This window comes from Lytechinus variegatus, chromosome 19 (assembly GCF_018143015.1).
Source record: "Lytechinus variegatus isolate NC3 chromosome 19, Lvar_3.0, whole genome shotgun sequence".
NCBI classification, from domain to species: Eukaryota; Metazoa; Echinodermata; class Echinoidea; order Temnopleuroida; family Toxopneustidae; genus Lytechinus; species Lytechinus variegatus.
Genome location: NC_054758.1, coordinates 7,781,999 through 7,806,767, shown reverse-complemented (window position 1 = coordinate 7,806,767; position 24,769 = coordinate 7,781,999). Strand labels below are relative to the sequence as shown.

At 36.7% G+C, this 24,769-nt stretch overlaps 1 protein-coding gene across 3 annotated transcripts in view; it reads left to right on the top strand.

Annotated features, from left to right (window-relative positions):
- Nucleotides 1-24,769, top strand: part of LOC121405735 — a 33,575-nt gene continuing 8,806 nt past the window's right edge. The window contains exons 1-3 of one of the 3 annotated variants that reach the window (XM_041596679.1): nucleotides 1-164; nucleotides 11,650-11,850; nucleotides 12,679-12,982. The gene's annotated coding sequence lies outside the window, so the exon portion shown is untranslated. Of the gene's footprint in view, nucleotides 165-219; nucleotides 277-11,649; nucleotides 11,851-12,678; nucleotides 12,983-22,078; nucleotides 22,513-24,769 lie in introns of those variants that run through there. The other 2 variants (XM_041596680.1, XM_041596681.1) reach the window with 2 other exon arrangements.

Here is a 24,769-nt window from a genome sequence, read left to right as displayed (position 1 = left end):
GTGTATTAATTGTTGTACTGGTGGTTACTAGCAGGTTAGTGCATCAGATAAACATTGCTTACAGCGTGTAAGTATAAAAAAGGAGACTTGAGTCGGGATCTTTGGACAAATATTGATTTGCTGTTTCCTTAATTCTACAGACTGATTGGGTGTGTTTTGTTTTGGTGAGTATATTTTTTTTCTTCTGTTCTGCTTTGGTTTTGACTTGTGTCCGCAGTGTGAGAAGTGAGACTCTCCAAAACAAGATGCAGAGATGAGTGTTCGATGAATCCGGTGGTATGTGCCTCAGTCTGAGCTCTGCTATAGTATTGCTAACGACATGCCTGCACTCATAGTCATGATAATACGGCTAAAGTAAAAAAAAAAATGGATCAAAGCCAAGGCTAAAGTGTTTGATGAGCTGGTTAAGTGGTAATTTGACAACAATATGAAGTGGTAATATTATATTAGCAAAATAGCAGATAATTGATAGTCAAAATGGTTACTGTATCATTGATAGATCAACATTCAAATATCTCATGACTATCACTGAATTCATTGACAACCTGTACATGCTTGGACATACTGTTTCCTGTGGGGGGGGGGGCACTCAAATTGTATTTTGATGGGGGTGTGCCGCATGAAACCCTGCAAAAAATGAAATGGGGGGTGTAAGACTAAGGAACTGACTGACTACAAAGGTGAATACAGGGTCTTGGAAACTGAATACATACTGGGCGGTTACCTCAACTTCCTCAAGTGATGTTCGTGGAGCCTGCATGAACATCATTTGAGGTACCGGGTGGTGTGATAAACGGTCCGTTTCGGCGTATTCATACGGGGGGGCCACTTACATTGACGAGTGGATACCATGCGCGACCAAAAAAACACGTAAAAAGGATGTCTTTTTCACGATAGGGCACGTTACGTACGTAACGTGATAAGGGTGTCAAAAACACAAAAATAATGAAAAAAAGGGTATCTATTTATCCAGGAAAATTACGTGTTTAGGCCTTTAGGGTCGAATTTGCGGGGATGATAAAACAAAATTAAAATGTTTTATAAAGGATGTCCTTTTTGCCTCAACACTTCGTGTTTAGAGTCCGATTTGCGCGAGGTGTAGACGGTGGGGTCGTACTAAACTAAATAGGATAAAGCCGACGACCAAAGGACCCGTATAAACAATAAAACATTCCTGTACTTGTTTAGGGGTTCATTTCAGGGAATATTTGCCAAGAGTTTTGTTTCCAATACTTGTTAAGGGATGGGTTTCACACACCAATACTTGTTAAGGGGTGCATTTTAAGAATATGAAAATTACGTGTTTAGGGTGCTTTTCGAGACCCCATGGTCGCGCATGGTATCCACTCGTGAATGGAAGTGGCCCCCCCGGGTAAACGGTCTAAGGAACAGGATCGCAGTACAGTAGGTACGGTGCACGCTAGCGCAGTACATGTATTATGTTGGCTCTAGCGGCGCATGGAGTTGCTAGCGGAGGGAGTTGTAAAGCCGTGCATGCAGCTGTCACACGTGGTGCTCATGCTCGACAATTTTGGCAGGGCTACATGTAGGCACTTGTACACTGCAACCATCCTGCCTGTGGGGAATCTACAGGTAGGACTATGGTATGCCAATGCTGTACATAGCACACACTTTGAAAAATCATTAAAATATCACTTTTGTGACCAAAATTACTGATTTCCATACAGTTGCAATTTATTTTTCATTAGTAACTTGGGAATAATTTTTGTATTCACCAGAGCGCTCAAAAACTTGAATTTTGGGCATATTTTTGTGTACGCCCTCTATTGGTGGAAAGTAATATGGCAAGAAAATTTTCATTTTTCAATCTCTATATTTAATTAAGAAAAAAATAATTTCAAGAATTAAATTTACATAAGAGCCAAGTTATATGATGAATGCCTGTAATGAAAACTGACAGTGTAAGAAAAACAAGCATTTGTCCCATATAAAAAGAGAAATTAAGCCAAACATTGCCACCATTATTTTGCCACACATGGAGATATAACTGAGAACAAGGTTATATTATAACCTTGTTCATTGAATGAGTGCATGTAGGAGCTGAGATGTTTCGTAACCGGTTTTGCGAGTGGGGTGGGGATTTCTGAATGGAAATTTTGTCATTCGGAGTATATCGTGAATTGAAAATTAGGTCCAAAAAAGGGGGTCATAAAAGCGGCACGTCCCCGGTAACACCAATATATGTGAGTGCCCCCCCCCCCAGGACTGTTTCCTCAGCTTCACTTTTGGGCCATCCAGCTTTCCTCGATGTCCCTACAGCACTAGTTGGTAGTGCTCAGCAGCTCACCAATTCTGAGCGTATACCTAGATCTGTATATGTCAGCTACACACACATAATGTAGGAGATCATTTGTATATGGAGACCATATCAATTTGTTTGCGCTCCTTTTTTGCAGTGTGTAGCGTGTTAAATTATTTCCCTATGGAGAATAATAGAAAATACGCTGTCTTTGAGGGATTTGCTAAGATATCTCCCAAACGCGTCAACAAGGTGATCTATCAAAACAGAATAGAATAGAGCAGATTCTCACCTTGAACATGATATGATTTTCATTTAATTTTAGTCAAATTAAGTTCTGTCACTTTTGAGGTTTTTGGAACCTTTCTTGATGATTTTGGAAATCCATTTGTACATGAGCCAATGGGCAAGTGCAGGAAACGAAACGTTTGGTGCGACTTCACATTGTTGTAAAAAAATATATACGTCACAATAGAGTAATAGACCCTATCAAAAAAAGACATTTTGCAGAAAATGCTGTAGATTGCGAATACCTAAGAATGATTTTGATTGGATAAGAAAAACCTCTGTCACTTTTCACATTTGCAAAAGCTTTTGCAATAATTGGTCACTATAGTTTGGCGGGTTCAGCCGATGGCATTGTGTGTACACAGTATAGTACACAGTACACACGCATAGCTAGGCAACGCAGCGCGTGAAGAATTTTGCACGTTTTCATTATTCGTACAGCGACGACTTGAGTGTATGTTGGATAGGACCGTACCATTTTTGACCGGGGGGTGTGCCAATGAATGCAAGTGATCAAGAAGAGTTACAAAACTGAAGGGAGTGAGAAAACGAGGAAAGTGAGAGGGAAATTTATGAAAACAAGTAATGCGAGGAAAAATGACAAGAAAAGGAGAGAAAGGAGAAGAAGTGAAAACACGCAGCTGAGTGCGCTCACGATATGTAAGTTGAACACCCCTGCACCGCAATGTAGCAGCCCGCCACTATACACGTAGACTGCCTGCACGATGCGAAGACAGCGGCGCGTATTAGTGACTGTGCGTTAAACGTCCCATTTCTATGCCTTATAAGAGGAGCGTTTTTTGTACACAACAAATTGATATGGGTATAGAGATGGGGGGGGGGGGGAGGGGGCATGACACCCTACCCCCCAAAAAAAGAAAAGAATTGAAAACAATTAGTAAAATAGGTTGAAATGAAAAGGAGTCAAATATGTTATTTTCTGAATCGATCAATTTATCACAAAACAAGCTCTTAATTACAGCACAGTAGAATATATGGACATATTTTCTGTGCACTATATAAATCAGTAAGCCTATATTATTATTTAAAATCAGATTTTCAATATAAAGAGCTCAAAATATTTGCTCGCTCGTAACTTAGAAAAAAAAGATTGCAGTGGTGTAGTGTGTGCCATGTTTGGCCCCCTCAAAAGTTTGGCTCAACACACCACTGACAACAATTTACTGCAATTCACACTTCATGACGATTTTGCCACACAAAGGCACACAGCACATTTAATGTGAACTTTTGATTGTTTAATTGCTTAGTCCCATTTTTCCTATTCAAAAATCTGGTATGTAATAGTTTCAGACAATACAGCTCTGATGTAGCACCACAATATTAGCCAGCTGTAATTCTGCTTTAATAGTAGCCTGGCCACATAATGTGCATGTATACAATGTAGGCTGACATCTGACAGATGTGATATGTTTTGTAAAATGTCCTAGTCTGAAAAGGTAGGCCTACATGTACATATTTCATTTATAGCTAGAGAGAGAGAGAGAGGGAAAGGGAAGAATGATATGAATCTGTATTCTAGTTTGAAGTGACCTTCCTTGCTATTTATCCTCAGATGAGTGGATAAATTGTTTGAGTATCTCAAATCATTGTTGTCAGGTTTCCCAGGCCAGCTGTAGACAGGTCATGGTCAAATAATTAGTAGAGACTGAGATTGAGATTGAGAAAAAAAAAATCATTTTAGTTGGAATTTCTACAATCCTTGGGAAAGAACACTTTCATAGGACGCATTAATGGTAAATAAACATAGGAGTAGTAGTAGTAGTGGTAGTAATAGTAATAGTAGTAGTAGTAGTACTTAGCAATAGTGGTAGTAAATGACCGTAGTAGGCCCTATGGATGTAGTAGCAGTAGTTAGTAGTGGTAGTAGTAGTAGTAGTAGGCCTACATATGCCTACATGTACATGTAGTATTACGTTCACTAATTGAGTATTCTCATTATTTGCGTTTAATTTGTACATGCAGGCTTAATCGGCTACATACATGTACATGTACCTCTTAAAAGTCAAATTTTACAAAGGTTATCGATATCGCTAAGAGGCAAAAAGCAAGTGATTATCAACAAGACTAGTGATAAAGACGTTAGATCGAAAATGGCCCTAAATAGAAGTAGTAGCTTAAGTAGACTATAGCAGTTGTAATAGTAGTCATAGTAATAGTAGTAGTAGGAACAGCAGTAGTAGTAGTTGTAGTAGTAGTAGCAGTAGTATTAGTAGTAGACTATGGTAGTAGTAGTAGTAGGAGTAGTAGTAGGAGTAGTAGTAGTAGTAGTACTTAGTAGTAGTAGTAGTAGTAGTAGTAGTAGTAGTACAGTAGCAGCAGCAGCAGCAGTATTAGTAGTAGTAGTAGTAGTAGTAGTAGTAGTAGTAGTAGTAGTAGTAGTAGTAGTAGTAGGCCTACATTACATGTATTCCTACATGTATGTACTTGTACATTGTAGTGTTGGGTTCATTGAGTATTCTCATTATTTGCATGTAAATATTTGTACATAAGGTAGGCTTAATGGGCTACATGTGCTTGTGCATGTACCTCTTAAAAGTCGAATGACAAATACAAAATTACAAAGTCTATAGATTGTCAAAACTTTAATTGTAGAAAAATTCATATGAAATTGAATAGAAATTGAGCATGATGATTATGATGATTGCTCAACTATTTTGCACATGTTCCCCACATTTATTTGTCCCCAACTATATAGGAAGTGTATGAATGATAGATGTATTATTTTAATTATAAATATGATCACTAGATCAAGGTTTTTAATATTTGTGGTCCCCTTTTTTTCCTTCAAAATCTAACAGTTGAAGATTCTGGGAGAAGTTTTGAGTTCAATCTTTTGATATATATTTTATACTGTGGATACCCTGGCATACTGTACAAAATACAGACTCCTGTTTTGGCACTCCTAATTTCCCCATTCTTCTTGTGTTTACATAACCCAATATATGTAATTGGTTGGTTGCACCCATTTTCTTTGTTATCTATCTTTGTTACATATGTACATGTATACTATAGCAAAGGTATTTTGTACTCTTTGTATTACAATTTATGTGCCATGCATGATTTCTTAGGCTTGCATTGTTACATGTACTGTGGTGATTTAAAATGGTACGTAGGTGTTCCACAAGTACAGCTGTTCATAAAGTTATGAGGGCTTGTTCTAAAAGGCTTTGTAAGTTAATTGCGCTAAAAAAGTTTCAGGTAAATTTTTATGTTCAGCCGTAAGGGCCAAAATGAAATGACCTGGTTTAATAATGGAGTGCAAACCAGCCAAGCTAGCTATTTTTTCCTAGCCTTTCAAAGAACAAAGTTACATGTAACAAGAAATCACACTTAGTGATAGAGGTTAACAAAGGTGCAATCTGCCAAGATGTGTCGCAACATGATAAGGCATGTAAATCTCAATCCAACTTTTACAAGCTTGTTGCATTGCGCATGGCTTCAGGATGGCAGCATTAGGATTGACCTACTCTTGCTTGTAATTGAAAAAAAGACAACAGAGGACAAAATGATGAGAAAGAAAATAGAGAAGGGAAAAAAAATCATACACTATAACTTGTGATTCATACCAGGTATCCATTTAATCTCTCCTGGGTTGAGTGCAGCACAAATTACTGAAGGAAAGTGATGCATGGAGCAGGATTTGAACCCTTGACTCTGTGACTCGGGCCACCCGAGCCCAATATTAAAGTTTGGTGGCCCCCCAAAATAATGAAAAACATTACAAAATTAATAAAACAAACTTTTACAGGGGTGTGAGAATTCAGATTTTTTTTGCAGCTTAATTTCAGCTTATTTTTGGCTTTCCTCTGTATACAAAATAATGTGGGAGCTCTTTCCATTTCAGACTTTTACAACTCTCTTCAGCTTTTTTCAGATCTTTTTATTTTTGATTGCTCACATCCCTGCTTTAATTCTGCAGTCACGACCACAAAGTTACTTTCACTTTGTCGCACATCTTGTGTGTAAATCTTGTTGCTGTTATATATTTTGAAAATATTATGGCTTGCTCAAGTACTACTATTTCTCAATTTTTCCAAAAACATGCAAAGTATCCAGAGTTCACCCCCTTCAGAATTATTTTGATGCCAATGCAATCAATAACCCGGAAATGCATTACAGTGCTGGCTACCGGAAGATAAAGAATAGAAAGCAAAATGCAACAAAATCTACCCTGAATCTTATTGTAATATGCCCATAGGCGAATAAAAGCCGGCTGAATAGTGATGTTATGACGTGCATCAAATACTCCCACGTAATGAACTGAATATTAGATGACTTCTACCTGAAAAGAAGTTCAAACAACTGTCGCACACATACAATTTATATTATGAAACGGGACACTCCTGCAATTCTTTTTTGAAGTGGAATTTTAGAAAGATTAATCCCGGGGTATTGAGATTATGAAGTTGAGATGAAAAGGTGCAGGAAGTCTGGAAGTAGAATATGAAAAAACTCTTTGTGTTCATTTTATCTTTGATAGGAAGAGGCTTCAACTTCAATTTCAATGACCTGTACAAAGCATTTTAGCAGAGCTAAAAAGTCATATATTTCACATGCTACTTTCCAAGCTACAGGTGTAACATTTAGTAATAGGCCTACCTGTTTCTTATACAGTGCGTATCAAAAAAAAGTTTACACTTTGAAAAAGCTCTGGGAATTAAAAAATATACATTATGTGAGTATTTTTTTCACATATAACCTTGGGTTTGGGTCTCATCTATCCAATGAAAGTAAAGGTTTTGACAGAATGTTTCACTTGAATGAGCACTGTCCATTTTTGTAAAGCTCACAGAAATCTGCTTGCGCAGAAATGCTCGTTTTCACGCAGTGTCAAGGGGAAAGGGCGAAATCAAACTTACCCTGCGATACATTTTTCCTACATTTCCCTTGCACTTTTAGTCAATTAAGATAAAACAGATACATTCAAGCATTGTTGAACAAATATGCCACCCAAATTGAAATTTCAACACTTAGTAAGCACAACTTTTATCCTTTTTGTGCCAGCTGGATCTGAGGACATAATTGAATCTGAACACAAGTTTACATCAGACATCTCCAGCACTTTTTCACTAAGTTTTTATTATTTTAAGTGGGTTGACATTTAATTTTTTATTTAATACTTGTTTCTCCACACTTTCCCCAAGCTTGACAATCATTAACAAATTGAAAATCAATCCTAATTCATTTTATGTAAATCACAGCTCAGTGTAAATCAAATATCGTCTTGATGGCCTTGGTGTGTGGGGGAGTGGGGCGAGGCGTAATGCACTCTTCGAAGTGTATTGGGCAAGGAAACAAGTTAAAAGAGGTCAAAGATATCTTCAAATCAATTGTACTTGCTAAATTCTACGTGTTCTTTATGATAATGGTTTAGTTTTATTCGCATAGCTATTTCAAGGTTCTGCGCAAATCATATTTCACTAACTTTTCAAAAGTAAGCGGTGCTCACTCAAGCGGAAATATTTTTTTGATATTTATATCGTCATTTGCTTAAATGGATCTGTACCAATGTTAAAAAGTGGAAAAATCTTCAGGATATTACAAATGTATAATTTTACAGGATTTTTTCAAAGTGTAAACTTTTTTTTGATACGCACTGTATAGCACTTTTCCCATAAATGGCCCAAAGCACTTTACAGCATATTATTTCTTCAGTCATCGGATCCTTGAATGCCTGTATGCAATGTATTTTACCTTCTCCACTCCCTGGGGAGCATTCCAAGAAAAGTTCCAAAACTCAATAGCTAATCACAGTGTGTTCACAGAGTGGACTAAGTGGAAATATTATTCACACTGTTAAAATGCTCAAATTCAAAAGTGTGGAGAAATTTTCACACTGTGGACACCTCGACAGTGTGACTGTTTCCATCGTGTTCACACGGTCAACTATGTGAATATGAGATTCACATTGTTGAAATGCTACTGTTCAGCAGTCGTGGAGATATAACGCAATGAACATTACAGTATCACACAGTGCAATCAGTGTGTCCACATAGTGGACTAAGTGGAAATATTATTCACACTGTTAAAATGCTCAAATTCAAAAGTGTGGAGATATTTTACAACCTGTGGACACCTTGACAGTGTGACTGTTCACAGCATGTTCACACGGGCGATTGTGCGAATATGTGTGATTCACATTGTTGAAATGCTGGAATTGTAACAGTGTGAAAGTGATGTCACATTGTGTTCCACACTGTGAACACACTGTGGCTCACACTGTGGGACACTGTTTAATGCTTCCAGTAGTGTAATGCATGTGTCCCCAACTTATCAAATTCAAGCGCAAGTATCTAGGCATTTATTTATTTGTGTGTGTCAAGCATGGTGCGCGCATGCAGTGTGATAACGATTTTAGTATTCGAGACTCCATCATCAAGTTCACGAATAACCTGAAATCTAAAGTAGTGACAAGCAATACATACATGTAGGACATAAAATACATTTGAATTACAATATGCCTATTTCTCAGCTCAGGTAATAAATGTTTGACTGCTAGCATTAAACTTTAGGAGACACCTGACATGTACAAATTTACCTCAGTAGACCCGTATTGCCCTCGCCAAGCAAGACTCAGTGTGTGTGTGTGTGTGTGTGTATTTGAGTTTTTTCAGATGTGTTTCAATCAGATATGATTATTTACGTCTGGGACCGACCTTTAACGTGACCAGGGCTCGAACCTTGAACCTCTGCATCAATTTGTATCTTCCCCACATAGCTTGGATTATAGGCGCAAACCACAATGCCCACTCAATGGGCAATGTGAACCCATTTTTATAGGAAATACATGTACAGTCTGGGTATTTCCCTCAAAGTCAGTAAAAAATATTACTAATATTTTAAAATATCTGAAATGTAATATGTATCGATATATTTTCTTAATGACATTCGGTTTATATTCGTCGTGGAATGTGATTAATATTTGAAGAGGATGTTTACTTTGGAAGTTAAGCTAACAAATATTAACAAAGGTGTGTTGGAGTGTATTCATGCATCTGAATCAATTAGGGGCATATTCATTTGCTTTTTGTCTTTGTTTGAATAAGCCCAAGCACTTGAAATTGCTTTTCTCTTCCTTAAAAATAGTTTTTATAAACAAGCCTTTCAAATATTTTACAATATTCCATTAGCTCACTATTACACTATAAAAGCAGAGAACAATAGATTCAGTGAACTTTTATTAGTGTCACAGTGAGTTAATGAATTGTGACTGCTACACGTAGTGTATATACCTGTTTATACCGGTACTGTACTTACTTGTTTTACACATTAAAGGTAAATGACAGTTATATCAAAATGATTTCGTACAGAATCCAATGAAATGACCACCAAAGTGTTTGTTTGTATTTACAAATATGTGCCAAAGGATTCTGGAAGAAATGGTGTAATTGCTGAGAAATTAGCAAATAAGCACAGGATTTGGGACACGCGTCGGGCCGACATTCAAAGCAACAATAGTACACTAGTGCCCTCATCATTTAGAGATGAGGGCGCTTTGAAGATAATGTAGAAGGATTTCTTCGCTCCGACAAAATCTCTCCAAATCCACAACAACGGACCTTCTTCGAACTACTTCTCAGCATCATAAGGTAATATCATATCTGATTGACTGGATTTGCATCATTTATTGATTTTTGTTGCTTCTTAAGTGTCGACAATGTCGAATACAAGATCTAAATCTGCTGCGTACACCGGCAAACTCAGTGACACGCCCATTTCTAATACGTACGCTACGGAGGAAGCGGTATCGGAATTTAGAGACCAATTTGATAAATTCTCTTCAAAAGTTCTAGAAAAACTTGATAATGTAACGTCAACATTATTATCAGTTCGGGATGAAATGAAAAATATCAAATCTTCCCTTCATGAAGTTGAGGAATTATCGGCTAATTCGGCGGCGAGAATCGATACATTAGAACGCGAGACCCTCCCCGGAATGTCAAGAATGCAGAAAGAATCCAACCAAATGATGCGTGACTCATTAATTGCGATGGAGATCCATAAATGAATATCTTTCTTGGAAACCCCATCTCAACTCAGTTTGTACTAAAATATCAAGATCTATAGGGGTTCTCTGCAGACTTAGACTTTTTATGCCTCAGACTATTTTGACTTCTTTATATAACAGTATTATTCTTCCACACTTAAACTACTGCAATATTGTCTGGGGTCACACATTCAAAACCCACTTAGATAAGTTATGCATTCTACAAAAGAAAGCAATCCGAATTATATCTAATGCTGCATTTAATAGTCATTCCAAACCGCTATTTACCCAATTAAACATTTTACCATTGAATGGATTAATATCATTGAATTCTCTTGTTTTCATGTATAAGTTCCACACTAAAATTTTACCTCCTACCTTGAGAGATATTTTTGTTCCAAATTCATCAATTCATGCTTACAATACTCGTCAATGTAATCTCATTCGTCTCCCTCAAGTTCGAACTTCTGTTGTTTCTAATTCATTTAAAATGACTTTCCCTAAATTATGGAACAAACTTCCCAATGACATTAAAAACAGCTCCACTATTACCAGATTTAAAAAGTTGTGCAGGGCAATGTTAACCTCTTAACCTTCTGAAATAATTACCAATGTATTCTTTTTTTTTTTTTTTTTTTTTTTTTTTTTTTTTTTTTTTTTTCTTTTGCTGCATGAGTGTGTTATTACGATTGTGTTTTTTTTTTTTTATTTATTGATATATGTTATCCGGTGGCCCCTTCTATAAGCTTTGCTTCTCCGGGGTCACCTTACCATCATTGTAATTTCTGATTCATGGTTGTTGATTTGTTTGTATTGTTTTTGTATTTGATGGTTTAACAATAAATTGAATTGAATTGAATTGAATTGAATTGAACTGTCCCATGTGCGCTTATCTGCGTTGGTGATCTTCAGTGTGTACACTTTTCAGCGTAGATTTCAAGATATCACTAAATATAAAAAAAAATATCATGAAATCAGTGTTTACTGCAACTATACTGGCATTTCTCTTTAACGAGTAAGGTAGTGATGGAAGAGAATCTAAAGTTATTCAGATTGTTCAAATCCATGAAATCATTTCTTTTCATACTTTCAGGTATAGTGAGTCATGTCATCAAACAAACATAATGTCAACCACCTCTGTACCAGCCTATACTGTACTAGGAGTGCAAGCAATCTGAACCAGCTACGCAGCTATCCTCAGCCTTCTGTCATTTAAGACGGGCGGGCGGTGTACCACTTCTGAATGACGCATTCTTTTTTCCGTCATGATTTGCTGAACTTTGCTTCTTTAAAGGTAACATACATTTCATGCAGTGTTTATTTTATTCTGTTGAAAATTAGAATTGACTGTAGTGTTTAATAGACAGGGATCTACACTAGATAATAGCAAGTTTTTGCAATTACAATGAGATGAATTTATAACCATACTAAATCTACTGAAAATGATATCACAATTATGAGAGAGGTCTTGCACACACTGTTTTGATTCACTGATTTTCGACAAAGACTGCTTTAATTGTCATGAGGGACTTTTGACACTGAATAGATTCTCTTTGTTCCAGAAAGAGTCTGCATAATGGTTACCAAAACTCCCTACATGCAGGCCTTGTATGTACATTCATGGAGGCATGCACGTGGTGGCATCATTTATTCAGTGTTGAGCTATTGGTGTACATTGTATATGTATCACCCTGAACCCAATACTCAGCAACCCTCAAATTCAAAGAGCTGATTTAAATTGAAGCATATTATTTAAATCTGTCATACAAAGTGTACAACAAGTTGTTTAAAAATTTTGACAATTTGAACTCTCTCCGAGCTGAGGTACATGTAGTTGAACCTCCCACAGTAGAGTAGACACCTTCAAAATCAGGTTAAAAACCGACACTGGAAAAACTACATGTAGCATTATATGTTTCTTAGGACACTTACATGTAGATCCAGCACTTGTCAGTCAATTCTAAACCGATTTCTGATACAACATTTGTCCAGTATTTTTGGTGAAGCGGTATAAAGATGAGCATTTTTTTAATAAACTTTGAACTTGTTAAAACTTTTCATAAACAACTTTATTATTGGAATACATGTACATGTCAAAATAATTTCTATTTTTCTTTTCCAGAGCCGCCGCTGTCTCCCTTTGAACTTTGAAAGATTCCATCAAGATGACCTGAGTAGAAGATTTCCTTGAGAGAGAATTCCTAGGATTATCAAGGATCTAACTGACAACAGTTCAGCAGCTGCCTCTGCTGCTGGTCAGCTGGCCAACACTAAAGCCCATAGAAGCTGCCTTACAACCAACCTAGGGGTGGACAACACCAAAGCCCATTGAAACTGCCTTAGTTACAGCTGGTCAAGACTAGAATATCTATATTTCAGCCATTGGGAGTGTATCCTTGCCAGTCGGAAGAAAAATTGACCCCCTGGTGAGTTAATCCTATTAATAGTATTAAATTTTATTTACCGTTTGACCATTTCACTTTGACCAGATTATGCAATTTGAATGGAAATGTACGTGTGTGGGTGGGTGTGTGTGTGAGCAAATCATGGAAGGTTTTGTGACAGGAATGACAATTTGTACCCTAAACCTAATTTGAAACCCTATTGCAACCCTAAGGCCTATACAATCTTAGACAAACAAAAGCCCAGAGCAATCATTGCAGGAGCAAAATGTACCTTTACAATTTGATCTGTAAAAGTTATCTTTATGCATGTAGCTTTCATCCTATATAATAAAGTTGTGTGTTATTCAATTCATTTTTGGAAAAGTTGGTTTACATGTAAATCCAAAATGTATAATTTTGTGAACAGAATCTTTACACCTCTAAAACTTTCAAAAATTTGAGAGCTCTGTATTCGTTTTCTTTTAATGTCTCAGTCTTTTTGTTGTTTGTGTACTATACTATATTCGTGCATGGAAAATGACATATTTTTCATGTATAAATTCAAAGGAATTTAAACACAGTAATACAACATACATAGATCTGCAGAAAAAAGTTTGGTCAGCCCAGGGTAGTCAGTTGTGAAAAAGGGAATAACAGCAAAAAGATAGAAATGACACAAATACAACACAAACAGAATACAGTAGGCCTCCGCTATAAAAGCACGGAACAATTATAGGTTTGGTTCACTGAATCTATTGTCCCCTGATTTTATAGTCATATAGAGAGTTAAAGAAATGCAGAAGGTGCATCATGCTTTTGTTGTTTAATTCCTCTCTTTGTCTTTTTTCCTGTTATATTTGTGCCCTGCACAGACTTGGTACATGTTTTTCATTTCAATGGGAAATTATGTATCAAGTTGAGCATTGTTTTTTGTTCCCCTTCATTACTTCTTGAGGATCACACCATCAATCGAGATTTTTTTTGTGTGTTTTCGTTCAGAAAAATGATGTCAAAATGCCTGTATTGCCAATGAAGAGGGGTCAACAGAGGTCTTTATGCTTTTTAAACTTATTTGTACTCTCACCTTCTGTTTAGATGCTGTTTGTTATCTGATTTTCTTTTGTTTAACTTTGAGTCACGCCCTAAATACATAAAAACACATTGAAAACATGTAGTTGATACTATTGTTGATATAGGCCAACCCTCTAGTGATTAGAGATCTATTGTATGGCAGTTTATGAAGGCCAGTCTGTTGACACAATGCAACTAAGAGAAAAGAGATAAAAATGTTATCACATACAAATACATACATGTAATGAATGTTCATGAGAGCAATGGAGAGAATACATCATGAGGTGAAAAATGAAATCATCCATTTCCATTTTTTGTTTGTTTTATACATGAATAGCAGAATGGGGTTTTTAGAACATGGTCTAAAGTCTCTAGGTTACATGTAGGAACTTACAATTAGAATTATTTTTACTTCAAGGCTGTTTATGAGGAAAATCTTTACAATAATTGTCTTCCTTCTTTATGCTAAAACTAAAAGTAAGAGAGTCAAAAGGGGCCTAAGCTTTCGATCCTAGCAGAATCTTCTTCGGAGGCAAAATGACAAACATATAAAGACCACAGACATTCAACAGCAAACCTGGTTTGCTGTTGAATGTCTGTGTTTGCTGTTGAATGTCTGTGGTCTATATTATGGTTGTTCCACTTTATATGTTTGTCATTTTGCCTCCGAAGAAGATTCTACTAGGATCGAAAGCTTAGGCCCCTTTTGACTCTCTTATTTACTCCATTGGCTCTTTTTTTAGATTAGCAGTTTTCAGCAGCTTCTTTTTGCCACAAAACTAAAAGTAAAAGCAAAGTGTAGTTGGCCTTTAATGCACTGCACAGGGTTTCATGACTTCCTGACAAAAAAATTTAACTATGCAGTAGAGCCTAAATACCTGAAGAAAAAAGGTTCATCATGCCAGTATCTTTTGATATCCTTGATGTTGAATAATGTTTAAACCCAATGAGTGATAATCGATCTTGTTGTTTGCATGGATGTGGTGAAATATTACCAATCAGTAAGGTTATTCACACTGAGGCCATGATACTTTATTGCTGGGGCTTAAAGGGATGAATGAACTTTGTTGATAACATTGTGGATTGTGATATGATTTTGGCTGAAACTGAAAGACAAATAAAACCAACATAAAAGTGATTGGCCATTTGGCTTAAAGGACAAGTCCACCCCAACAAAAACTTGATTTGAATAAAAAGAGAAAAATTCAACAAGCATAACACTGAAAATTTCATCAAAATCGGATGTAAAATAAGAAAGTTATGACATTTAAAGTTTCGCTTCATTTCACAAAACATTTACATGCACATCTCGGTCGGTATGCAAATGAGGGAACTGATGACATTGCTCACTTACTATTTCTTTTGTACATGTATTTTATTATATGAAATATGGAATATTTTGATTTTCTCGTCATTGTCATGTGAAATGAAGTTCATTCCACCCTGAACACGTGGAAATCCATTATTTTAATATTTTGTGCTTCAGGCAAGGAGGTCCAAACCATCAAAGTCGTAAAAATTGAAATATTGTATAATTCAAACAATAAAAAACAAAAGAAATAGTGAGTGACATCATCGACTCTCTCATTTGAATGTAACTTGCTCCTTCATATAACTATTTTGTTAAAAATAAGCGAAACTTTGAAATGTCATAACTTTCTTCATTTACATCCGACTTTGATGAAATTTTCAGCATTGTGCTTGTCTGATTTTTCTCTATTGATTCAAATCAATATTTTTCTGAAGTGGACTTGACCTTTAATGGAACTAAAGATCTCCGGGCCAGTACAGGGTATCCAGTTGTGTGTCCGGACGATCAATTTTAGATAGTCATTTGGAAAATTTTACAAGCGAAGTTTCATCAATTCTTTATACAAAATGTTAGGAAATATCATAGAGATCAAAATAGAAGATGATTCCAACTATTGAATTCATATTTTCAGTGTTATCAAAAGACTAAAAAGAAGGCTTCAAAAATATAAAGTGTCTGGACACCCAACCCCCCATCCTACAGAATACAATTCAGAGTAGGCTTCTGATTTAAAGGGGTAGTCCAGGCTGAAAATATTTATAGCTTAATACACAGAGTAGAACTCACTGAGCAAAACGCTGAAAATTTCATCAAAATCGGATAACATAAACAAATAATAAAGTTATTGAAGTTTAAAGTTTAGCAATATTTTGTGAAAACAGTCGTCATGAATATTCATTAGGCGAGCTGATGATGTCACATCTCCACTTTCCGTTTTCTTATGTTATTACATAAAATCATATTTTTTCCATTATTTCATACTTGTGTGAATAAAATGTCTCCCTTATAATGAAATAAGTTGCAGCAATAAATATCTAATGCACTAAATCAGTTGTCAATCCAATTTTTCTAGTTCCTGGAGGAAAAATTTGAATAAACCTAATTTCATATAATAAAATACAAAAGAACAAGTGGAGATGTGACATCATCAGCCCACCTAATGAATATTCATGACGACTGTTTTTACAAAATATTACTAAAGTTTAAAATTCAATAACTTTGCAATTTGTTGTCCGATTTTGACAAATTTTTTGGCATATTGCTCAGTGAATTCTGCTTTATTTATCAAGCTATAAGTACTTTCAGCCTGGACCACCCCTTTAAGACTATTAATACTTACATGTACATGTAGCATTTTCCTTGGCTAAACCAAGGAGATATCTCCTTGGCTAAACAAAATGCTATACACATAGATGATCTACTCCTGTTTGGATCAGTTCCAAGTGTTTTACTTTAATATCAATCTAAATTTTAATCATTGTGGCATTATAAAGTCAAAGCCAAATATTCAGCTGCGTGCAGTATACCTGTACGTTTCATTTATAAATGCTGTACAGTGTATATGCACGTTTGTAAACTGCAGAAAAGCCAGATCTATCGCCATTTACATCAATGTAAGGGGCTGATGCAGATTTAACAAATACTTATACTGAAAAGACACCTTTTTTTAAATAAACATATTATTGTACAATAGATGATGAAGTATTTTACTTTAGCAGAAAACTAAATGAATAATTCAAAATTTGTCTTACAGTGTAAAATAAAATTGAATGCTAGTCCGGGTCATGTTTCATACACGTAGGCCTAAATAGACATTATAAAATGTCCAATGCACAATTTTCTGTAACGAGTTTCATCAGCCAATCAGATCAAAGGATTTCAGTAGTTTTTAACTGTTATTCCAGATTTTATCAATAATAATATGCAACATTTATAGCGCTTTTATTGCTGCATACTATTACCCCGGCCTTAGCACAGCTACCCTGATCTGACGCCTGAGTATATTCAAGGAATTCTTTACGACCAGGTTACCCATTTACTACACCTGGGTGCTGAGTGCCAAATGTACATGTAGATAAACGCATTGTCAAAGGACGTGAGTGCTTTGGTGGGATCTGAACCCCGGACCTTTTGGTTCAAACTCAAAGTCCAGAGACTTATCCACAGAGCCACAACGCATCTTGCAACTAAGATTTTTATGCTATGATAGTGATTCCTTTAAGGCTATGTCACATCGTTTCGTGCAAGCCTTGCAGGTGAGTTGCGGGTGACTATTTTTGCTACCAGCAGGTCGCCTGCGCTGACAGTATATTGCGGTTGCACACACGCGCAGTTGCCTGTGGAAGCGCACGCAAGTCTGACTTGCAAAAAAAAATTTGAACATGCTCAAACTTTGTTGTGGATGAGTTGCGGGCATCGCAAGGCTTGCCTGGAAATGTGTGACAGGGTTTTTAAAAATGGTAAAATGATCTGATTCTTTGAAGCCAATCCTGGGACATGAAAGGAAACAGGATGCTATCAATCTATTGATCACTTCCAGGGAGGAAAAACTTTGGTAATGATTAGGATTTTAGGTCAAGGAAATTATGTGGCTTCTTAAAGACAATTTGAGTGGAAATTTAGGCACAGCCTGTCTTGGTTAATAATACATACATAGAAAAAAAGGTAGAATCTCAGCTCAAGTTTGGTTCTAATTTTTAGCCATGGACCTACCATAACTGTTTAGCTTTATATTGAAATTGACAGTTGCCCCAGTTTGTAGAGTAGGGTATGCTTTTTTCTTCAGCAAAATATGCGCTCGTTGTAAAGTTTAGCAGTCATCTATCGGTTATTGGGAGAGGTCATAGTTCTATGAAAGGGGGATTAGTCATGAAGTCTCGCTGTTCTGGCTTTTGAAGCCATTCATTTCAAAGTCGGGAAAATGAGGAGAGAGGAAGGAGGAGAGACAGATGACAGTGAAGATGTCGTCGTAAATTTCCAGAATGATTAGCAAAACTTTGATGAAAGGTCATAGAAATTTACAAATTTCCTGAAAATGAATAATTACTGAAACGGGTATTTCCATTGATGGCCAAACTTTACCTCGGTCATACTTCGAATTGATTATGCAGTTATGCACATGTCCAGAAAATAATGAGCAGAAAGTTTCTAAATTTGCAAAATCACGAGGTAATTAACTCTGAAATACCTTTTCATTCTCTCAGAGACTTGACCACAATCTGAATTTGATAAAAAAACACAAGGCCTACATGTACATATGGAAGGCAGGATCAGGGATTGCATGGCCCTGGCAGGATGGTGGCACATGTAGTGCATACATACTGATTCCATTCCAATACATTGGTCAAACGGTCCCTTGTGCGAAATAATTACATTATTGACACAGGGTGCTAGATATTGTAGAAATGAATAAAAAATTTAAAAACAATTTTTCAGAGATTTCCTGGGTATGAATATGATTGATGTATGCTCATATTATTGACCCCTGATTGGATAAAAACAAGTCTATAGAGGGGGTTTAATATTTTTTATCGATGAGCTGTGAAAGACATTCGAGCGACTGGGTGTATTCAGACCGCCTCCAACTATGAGAATACCAGGGGGCCGTTTCATAAAGCTGCTCGTAAGTTAAGAGCAACTTTAAGAACGACTGGTGAACTTATTTACGCGCTAAACCATCACCAATGGTGTATAGCATTTACCAAAAGAAAGGATCACCAGTCGTTCTTAAAGTCGCTCTTAACTTACGAACAGCTTTATGAAACACCCACCAGGAGTATACTCTCAGATAAGTTATTTGTCCTGGGTTCCATTTCATAAAACCTGTTGTAATAACAAATTTACAGTAACAGTTAAAAGCTACTGAAATCCTTCAATCCGATTGGTTGATCATGTCTTTATGAAACAGGATCCTGGGCGGCATTTCATGAAAGGAATTGTCGGACGTTTTATCCGACAAGTCCCATTTTATCCGACAGTTACCTTAGGAACAGTGCCTCTCAGCCAATCAAATTCATGGAAAGATGTCAGATTGGACAACTTGTCAGATATATGAAAGAATTGATGAAACGCTCCCCTGATCTATCTGGATAAAAAGTTCAGATTTTTTTTGCCATTGTGAAAGCAAAATACTTGTAATGTCCCTGAAAGAAAACTCCCGCTTAAGATAGTACTTTGGTAATTGGCCAAATATTGCAACAGCTTTTGGAGGGATTCTTTTCAAGGTCGCAGCCTCGCAGGTATTTTAGCAGGCTCAACCTCAGTGAGTAGCAGGGCACGGTTGCTATGGCTTCACCTGTAATACTCAGACCATACTGCGCATGCGTGTACTTACAGAACATCATATCCATGGTTTGTTTGAGTTAAAGCTATTATTTTGAGGCTTCAACAAGTTCTCCTAATTAAATAAATAAATAAAAAGTTCTCATAAAGTTAAGAGGTACTTCAGTGATTGAGACGGTCTTAACACACCTAATGGGAGACTGAATTATACTAGGGTGCACAAGGGTAATCTATTCTCTTAAAATAAAGCCTGAATATCTAATAAGGGATTGTCTTGCCTTATTATGCATGAGGGAGTACTTTCAGAGGTGTCTGGTGAGAGACAATTCATCATAAATTCAGCTGAAAAAGAGTTCATTGGAATCTAGTTCTCCTATTTGATGTCATAGCATCATGGCTGGGAAATCTGTAAAACACAATATGGTGCGGTTGAAGCCTATACATGTACACAAAAGTCACATGGTTTATAAACTAGATGGATTTTAGATGTGGGTGACGTGCTATTGTGGTGGATGCGTCATGTGTCATTTGAGAGAATTAATGTGCTCCTTTGAACTTTCTATCAGGGTTTACCTTTATATAGTCTTTGAATTTGCTGAAGAATGCAACTCGCTGTGTTTTTCATGAGGAATTTAGGCAAGATTACCTGTTGGCCCTTTTCCTGTGAGGATTTCAAGCAATTCCACTACCATTTTTCTTCTTTGTTGCATCTTTAGGTCTCCCATGATCACTGGTATTACTTGTACAACACGAGTGGGTTTTTTAATATGGGGTACTGAGTGTACAGTCTATTGATACTCCATCATGATGACATGTACATTTTACATGTAATGTCTTGTCCACATTCTTCAGAGTATTTATTGTGTCTACTTGTTTTTCAGATGTTCCATCGGTAGATACATGTACATGTGTTAACTACATTATGATGATGATCATGATATTGATGATGATGATGATGATGATGATTAAAGATGATTATGGTGGTGGGAAATGTGCATGATGATGATAATTATGATGATAATTAAAGATGATTATGGTGGTAGTACATATATACATGTACATGTACGTGCATGGTGATGATATTGATGATGATGATGAATGATTATGATGATGTTGATAAGTGTATTGGTCGATGTTTGAGTATGATAATGATGTCAGATAATGATGATGATGGTGATGATGGTGATGATGATGATGGTAATGGTAATGATGGTGATGATGATGATGGTGATGATGATTGTTGATGAGACTATTACGGTGTTTACACAGTGACACGGCCCGGGGGTTCGACACGCGAGCCGTGCTCAACACGGCAATTTTATGCTGTGTAAACGCGATCAGTGTGATCCGCGAGCCGTGTCGAACACGGCTTTTTTGATCCGCCAAAATCGTAGGTTTCAACCCGCGAGCATTTGGCATTGTTGTTGTTCGCACGGACAAGATTCGATTCCGGCGGTGAATTTCCCGCGTTTAGTTTGCGACGTCATAATTCTTCCGTTCGAGATCCGCCGAGCCGTGTTGAACTCCCCTTTTTATATGTACGTATAAACGCGATCTCTGATCCCTTCTTCGCAGTGTTCAACCCGGCTCGCGGATTCAACACCCGAGCCGAGTCAATGTGTAAACACGGAATCTGAGGGCATGTAGACTACGTGTACATGTATGTTACATCTCTCTAAATATACACTGAACATGTGCATGCAGGCCTATACGTATATACTTTGAAATTATGCTGACACCTCAAAAGTCAAGTCCAAATACAAACTGATTTGCTGGAGATGGAGTATGTTACGATTGATGGTGCAGTTGACCTTTGGCATATTTTGTAGCTGACTCTATATATCAGGAATGCAATGGGATTCCTCTTTAAATATTCTTCATTTCAGACCCTGTTGGTTTATATCTTTTCAGGCTGGCACATTAATACGCAGCTATTGAAATCTGCATGTGCATCTCTGATACATATTTAGGCCTTTATTCATACTGGTATTAAAACATTTTAAAATCCAAGTCACAATTTATGCAATACGCATGTCCTGTAGCCGGCATATTCTACATAGAAAAGAAAATATAGCGAGCTATTTAAAGCTATTTTTTATTTATATATATTTTTGTCAACTGAAAATAGTGTGATTTAAAAAGAAAAAGATCTACATGAAGTATTTATAAATCAAGAGTATAGTATTTTTGAATGATTATGGAGAGACACTGACCTGGGCACTGATCAACCCCCACCTTTAACCACAAAACATTTCTGAAATGACTGATCGCTTGCAGTGCTTGATTGAATTCTTTCTTGACATCTCTCCTTAATCTAACTGGTGGTTTGCATTTAACCATTGCTACTACACATGCATACCAGCGATGATTAACGCATTCTCCGAAGGCCTCCTCAAGTATTAGAAGGTCGCCTCAATTATCTCTCCATGGGTGCATGCAGTGTACAACGTAGATGCTGCTGCGACGGACGACGCCGTAGTAACAGAGGATTGCATCACTGCATGGGATTGCTTGCCTCAGCTAGGAATGCACTGCTATACACACCTCACAGCTTGCTAGCCATGTCGAGCAGCAGTGCATACACCGTCGTCGGGGAATTATCACAAGTAGTATGATGCTCCTCATGTGTGTTTCATTAACATAAAACATGCTTCTCTCTCTCACTCTCGAATTAAACTGCCGGTAACCTCCTCAGGTGGTGGTTCTCGTACGAAGTGCATCTCGCAGAACTATATTTCGCTTTATATTTTCCGCCTGATTTTCCGTTTCTTCACCTGGTACATTTTGCTTGGTTTTAATTGAAATCTCCTTGTTGTGGATACATTTTTTTTGTGGCTGTGCAACAGTAGTGGCACAATGAAAGATTTAGCCTTTAGCGTTGGAAGTTGGAACCCCCTCCCTTTGCGAGGTGAGTCATTTGTGAATGTGTCATAGCAATCCTACAATGTACCATTAACCCTATACGTATACAGGGATGCCATTTTACTTTGATTTCTCAATCCTTTTTCCAGTCTAGGCCTGTTGGCCCTTCTACATACAATGTATATGTAGCCTATGTTATTGCTATCCCTTCTCAAAGTGTATTAATATTTTGTGCATGCATAGGGAATGACTGATTGAATCCAACTGGGGTAAAAATACATAGAGCTATAAATCTGCAGGCCTACATGCTGTAAGCGCTTTTTAAATTTAACCAGAACCTGTATGTACTGTACCACACGCATCTCATGCTTTTCTCATAGCGTTGTACACATAGAAACAATTTATAAAGCGCTACAGTATGTACTATAATCATTATTTAGCGTATAAGATATAGGTTCACCAGTCAGTCTTAACTTACGAACAGCTAAAAACACCCACCTGCTGTGTTTGTAACAATAGTTCTGAACACGTACATTAATTACAAACAGGTACCTTGGAGTTAATAATCATCAGGCTATTACGGTTAAGAAGGAAGTCTATTTGACCTGTATAACTCCCACTCTGCAGATCCATATTAATTCCTAAATTACTTTCATTTTGTTTGTTCATACATCGTGTGACTGACCATGTGAATTTATAAAAGCCAAGTCCACACATCAGAGAGGATGCAAACAAGATAGAGCAAGGAATGATCATGTCGGGGGGGGGGTGTTTCACAAAGATTTAAGTGTGGCAAAAAGATAAATTCCAGTTCTCGTAACGATCTCAAAATGATTTTTTACAGAATCTAATATAATGACCACCCAAGTGTCTGTTTGTATAAATAAATGATATGTGCAAAAGGATTCTGGAAGAAATTGTGTAATTGCTGAGAAATAAGCAAAATAAGCGCGGATTCGGTCACTTCCATCGGGTCTTTATTCCAGCAATAATAATACTCTGTCCCACGCGTGCCTATCTATGTTGGTGATCTTCAGTGTGAACATTTTTCAGCGTAGATTTCAAGATTTCACAAAGTTCAGTTGATGTAACTGTACAGATCTAGATCCTCGATATACTGACAATTAAGCCTGGTTTTACAGACTTTCTCATGAAATCAGTGTTTACTGCAACTACTGGCATTTTTCTTTAATTAGGGTTGCAATTAAATTTCCTCCAAACTTACTCCAACCTGCGTCTGAATGAGGCAATAATCTGGGGTGCATTGTTTTATAAAGCTGTTTGTAGTAAGTTACAAATGACTTTAAGAACGTCTGATGATCCGCTTTTGTGGTATATGATATTCACCGTTAAATGTTCATTGGTTTAGCGTGTTGGAAAGGTTCACCAGTCGCTCTTAAATTTGAACAGCAATATGAAACACCTACCTGTTGTGTTTAAATGCCAAGTCCACACCTACATCAGAGAGGATCTGCAAACAAGACCGAGCAAATACTTTATCAAAATCGGGGGGGGGGGGGGGTGTTCTGCTGTACTTTGGCAAAAAGAGGGAAGTTTTATAATACAAAAGTATCATTTGTTGTAAATTAGCAATGATGTTCGTCATTTATATACCCGGCAGGATTTATTCCTTGAATGCATGAGTGCTGAAAGGCAGCTCGAGCTTAAAGCCGGGGTAATAATATAATAATAACAACGCGCCTCGGAATAGAATATTTCTAGATAGATGGCGCTATATAAATGCCTATTATTATAGGCATTTAAAAGCATATTTTCTTCAATATCTTTCCATATCTAGCCCCCTCAAAATTTTTGACACATGAGGTATCCTTTCTTGTGAGAAGACATGTACTTTTCACACAAGATTTTATCAGGATGAATTAAATCCTAAAGATAAAACAAAAAAAATATGTTTTGGGGTTTATTTTCATTGTCCAGAGGGGAGAAGTTTTACTAGTGTAACGTGCATACCTTGATTAAGTTTTGCTAAAATTATCTGTATGGTAGCTCCAAGTATCAAATATTTTTGTTCATTGTGATACTGTTTCATGTTTTGTGTATTAACTGATAGTGAATTTGGTCAATTCAGTTCAATTCAATTCAGTTCAGATCAATTGAATTCAGTTCAGTTCAATTCAGTTAAATTTAATTTAAGTTCGATTCAGTTCAATTCATTTCAATTCAATTCAATGTGATTAAATTAAATCAAATTAAATTCAATTTAATTAAATTCATATGATTTCAGTTCAATTCAATTATTTTCAGTTTGATTCATTTCATTTCAGTTCGATTCAATTCATTTC